A 4,777-nucleotide genomic window follows, 5' to 3' on the forward strand; every position below is an offset into this window, starting at 1 on the left:
TCTCGGTTTTTCTATTTTCCCTCTCTCCTTTTATTTCCTTCTTTATTTGTTGTAAAACTGAAAAAAGAAAAAAGAAAAATAAATTAGAAGTGTTTCCTCAAACTTATAATCCAATAACAATTACTAAAACACTGCCTCATAAATAAATTCCAACTATTAATCACATAAATTACTAATGTATTCTTAGAAAATTACACACATTCCTTCATTAGCCTAATTATAAGCAACAGTTGACATGTATAGTTACCTAACATAGTCATTGATACAACAACACAATCAACATTTTTATTCTACTTAAGCATATATGCTTAAGTAACACAAATCAACATTCAAGCATATGTTAACATCCTTACACACACGCACACAAACACAAAAACAAAAATAAAAAAAAATGTAATGCCTTAAAGCATAAATCATATAAACCATCAACTACTTCAGTTGCTAATGGCTCATACCTAGTGAAATAACTATTTTCTTTTAGTTCTTTGAATAAATAATTGTGCTGGTTTTTTCTTCTATAGCTTTTACAAACTGATAGCTTCTTTGGAAGTTTTTCAAAAAAAAAAAAAATTCCCTCATCCACTGCTAGTCCATCAAATTATTCTTGATGGGAACCATTTAGGGGGACTATCTATGATGATATCACATGAGCAACATCGGTTAAGAACAGTGATTTTTCCTAACTCCTTGACAATAGTAATTGAATATGAGCTTGTTTGATCTAAGAGCTTCTGAACTTTTGGGCCATGATATTTTTGGTAATACCTACAAATATTAAAAAATTATCACAGATTAAGAAGGTAAATAGGTGCACCAAAAGGAAAAAAGAATTACTTATATGAGATTTTTATCCTGTCATAATTTAAAAGCCAAAGCCTCTTAAAAAAGACTATATGAGATAATGAAAAATTAAGGCAGCTTTTTAAAAAAACAGAGAAAGAAAAAAGAGGGTGGTGAGGGAACCAAAGCTTCTGCCTCATCAATTCCAGTCTTACTTCAGAAACTTTTTGCTTCTTTAGCTCTGCATATTCAATAGAAGATATAGAACTCTATCACAAAAATATTACTCTAGCACAAAAAATACAAAGTTCATTGATGTTAAAGCATAGAAGAAAACTACCAATTAAATTTTGGAAAATTATGTTTACATAATTCTAATCAGACTCTTATAAGGAAACATAATGCAGCAAATTTCAGCATCTGTTTTTCTTTTAAGCATTTGCCAGTCCTCTCCTTCAGCTTTACCTGCTGTTTCTTTCTACTATAAGACCACTTTCACTCCAACTTGCAGGATCAGACACCACCATAAGCGGTACCTTTCAACAACATAATCTACTTCTCTGCTCTTCAACAATATTGGAAGTAACTCAACAACAGGATACGGTGTTGAAAATCACTATGTCTCACCTGTTGACTTAGTTCTCTTTCTCCAAAGCTTTGTTCCAACATCAAAGAAATACTAACTGCAGTTCTAGCTATGCGCCAACAGATATGCCCGAGTATTCAAAGATTGAAAACAACTGTGCAAATATAGAATTATGAAGACAGAAAGGTATTCATCAAATACAAAGGCAGATCTGCAGGCTTTAGCTTTGTCACCTTAACAAGGAACCTATAATGACCAAGCATGCAAGTGCTAACAATATCCAACATGCATTACCTTTCAAAACAATGCTAGTTAACACTTTTCTCCTCTTATTCCTTCACTGGTTCCACACCCTCCTCATCAGCACCCTCCTTTATGCAAAAATTTATCATCTTATATTCAAGAAAGGAAATAACACCAGGCCCAAAGTTTCTTATTGGGGACAACATGCCCTTCTAACAGCTAAGTCAAAACTTCTGATTTTGTAAGTAGACAGTCTCAATAAAATAAAATAACTTGGTATTCAAATAAAAAAATACCTCCTTGATGAGCTGCTCAATTTCCTCTCCATCTCTGAGCTAAGCTCCAACACCTTGACCTCCCACCTCTTCACTTTCTTTCTCAAAATTCCAGAATCTTTCCATCAAACAAATTTCATTCATTATATGCTATTGAGATATATACTATTTGAGAATTATCTATCAAACAAAATATACCTAAAGTTTATAACAATTGCTTGAATAAATGCCAAATAGCTGAAGGAACAGAATATTATTGGCAATAAGGTAAAAGAAAAGCTAAAATATTCATAAACCTAAACCATAACATCTATATCCCTAACGCTACTAACTACTAACATAACTGAAAAGGAAAAAGGCCTAACTATGAGCTATCCTCAAATCTGAATCTTTAAGCGCCCGTCTTGCAAATGCTACCTGAATCAACATTTTGATTTTCCTCATCAAGATATGCTTAAATATAAATTTTAGCTTACTTTTAAAACAACTGAAATGGTTATTTGGTCAACCTTATCATCCAAATACAACAACAATTATAGCATTAAAAAGGAAAAGGATTGCCTTATGAACAAAATTTATATAGTTAAATAGTTAAATTCATTTTAAAATCTTTTTTTGTTGTTCTTTCTCACTGTTGCTCTCATAATAGCAAATAAAAGGCCTTGCGGAGAAAAAATTAATAAAACAAAGAAAATACATATAATAAGAAGCAAAGCATGAATGGTGGTGCAAGTGCTGAGGCAGAGGCAAAGTACTCTGAATTTGTGGAAGTTAATCCTAGCAAACCTGTAAATAGATATTAAAATTGCCAAACCTATAAATGCCTAAGCCACTCAATTTCAAAGGATAGATAGTAACTGAAACGAATTTTTTTTACCATATCAAATTTCAATAGATAAAAGCAAAGGAAACAAACAATGACATCAATTTCAAAATTTTGAGCCCGAATACATTTCTAGATTAATTGGCAATCCAAAGCAAATATGCATCAGAGGAAATGCCACAAGAATAAAAAATTATAAAAGTGTTTATGGAGAGTAAAATATTACATTCCATGCTCTGCAATTCTTCCATATAGCACTATGGCTCCTAGAAACCGCGTATGCTCCTCCTATGTCCATCATTCTCTTTGCTTTGCATTTGCATGTAGTTTTCTTGTCTGCAATTTGAATTCGAATGGAAGAACGTGGTTGTGAGAAGAAATGAGAGAAAGATTCAAGTGAGAGACATAATTAGAATTGTATGTGTCCTAAACTCTTCAACAAAATCGATAAATGAAGCCAAGAAGCTAACAATTATTCCTTCAAAGACAAAATTGTTTTATTATATACTAATAATTTGCACCTTGGAGACATCTTTGTCTAAGCTTCTGACAGTGTTGGAAAGCAAGGCATTCTCCTTCACCAAGTAGCCAATTTGTCGAAAGCCCAATTTGTGTACTTGACGTTCCAAGATTCAAAATGCACAAAAATGAATACACATCTAAATATATTTTTAAAAAAAATAGCTTCAATTTTTTAATTAAATTCCAAACCAAAAAGAATAAAATGGGTAGGAGCATACATACAATTCTAGTAAAAGAATATTATAGTAATTGTGTTTGATTGTGTAACTACTGAATCTTATACATCTACAAATCATGCTTTCAATGGCATCCTATAAAGCCTCGAATCTTTCAATAATCCATTTACAAATTGTATTTATACCATTTCTGAAAGAAATAATACATTCTTTTGCCAAAAATGATTTCTCAAAGAAAAATAATACCTGCCGAGGGTCCATTCTTCTTCCACCTTGGCCGACTCTTTTTCCCTTTTGCAAGAAGATCTGCAGTTGAAGAAGCAGCTGAACTCAGCATAGCTATTAAAATGTTTCCTTTTTCTTTACTTTGAAAAAAAAGAAAAAATATTTAATAACAGCAAAACATAATTTCTTGGAACTCTGCTCTGTGCTTTGTTCGCTGCTATGAACACCAAAACATGAAGTTTAATAAGAACATAATAATGTAATAAGAATACATGTAAATAAACACGGTTGAAAAACGTAAAGACTTAAAAAAAAAAAAATTACCATGATTTTAGCAAGATGTAGGACTCTGTTTTCAATTAACTGCTCTTGAGGCCAAAAATGAAAGCTATCAGGTCAGGGAAAAATAAGGCTACAGTTGGTGAGAGGAAGTGGAAGAGTGGACATTATTGATGAGCTGGTTATCACCTTGAGTGCCAGTGCTGATGACAAACCTTGCGGGTTTTTCGGCTAGCTTCTGCTCCTTCCACAGCTGACCAATGGAGGCAAAGAAAGGCTTCATCTGCGCCCCAGAGGCTTGAAACACAATTCCAGTTGGTGAGATGAAGATAAAATGAAGAGGACGATCAGAGAAGAGAGAAAAAAGAAAAAGAGTGTCGAAAGAATAGAGTGATTCTGATTTCCGTGGGCGAAGGAGAGAGAAACCCAGAAATAGATAGAAAAAAGAATTGAAATTTGAAATTTTTTGAAGAATTACGCCCAAAATTTGCCATTGATCATCCCGGCCTCACATGTGGTTTTATTATAAAAATTTATTGGTATTTATCCATTAATAATAATAGTTGTTACTTTTAATTTTAAAAAAAATTGTGTATAAAAATTTATTGTACAGTATAAGACTGTTCCGTGATTACTTTTCAGAGATCAAATAATCTTGATATTTTCTTAGTCCGTATTAAGGGTAATTTACTAAAATAAATAATTTAGTTTTTAATTTTATTAGAATATATATTTTGTAAAATGAATATTAAAATGTATTTTTTTTTTAAATTATATAAATAGTGGCAAGGATCCATAGTTTATAAATGAACGTAAATCAGTATAGGAATTTTGTGGATTATGTTTAAAGCCAAATTACACATAATTC

General features: G+C 31.8%; 1 long non-coding RNA gene across 15 annotated transcripts; it reads right to left on the reverse strand.

The window, feature by feature from the left end:
- Window positions 1–336: 336 nt before the first annotated feature.
- LOC107491571 (uncharacterized) lies at window positions 337–4,375 on the reverse strand. 15 transcript variants are annotated; one of them, XR_008009364.1, is made up of 7 exons: window positions 3,955–4,375; window positions 3,652–3,711; window positions 3,229–3,323; window positions 2,934–3,043; window positions 1,906–2,002; window positions 1,661–1,737; window positions 337–1,520 (listed from the first exon to the last, which is right to left on the reverse strand). It is a non-coding gene; the product is annotated as an uncharacterized LOC107491571 (long non-coding RNA). The 15 variants fall into 15 exon arrangements; XR_002376318.2 differs by adding an exon at window positions 2,582–2,670 and having other exon boundaries at window positions 337–1,737; XR_008009360.1 differs by having other exon boundaries at window positions 337–2,002; window positions 3,955–3,993; window positions 4,099–4,375.
- Window positions 4,376–4,777: the final 402 nt, after the last annotated feature.

This window comes from Arachis duranensis, chromosome 5 (genome assembly GCF_000817695.3).
Source record: "Arachis duranensis cultivar V14167 chromosome 5, aradu.V14167.gnm2.J7QH, whole genome shotgun sequence".
NCBI lineage: Eukaryota > Viridiplantae > Streptophyta > Magnoliopsida > Fabales > Fabaceae > Arachis > Arachis duranensis.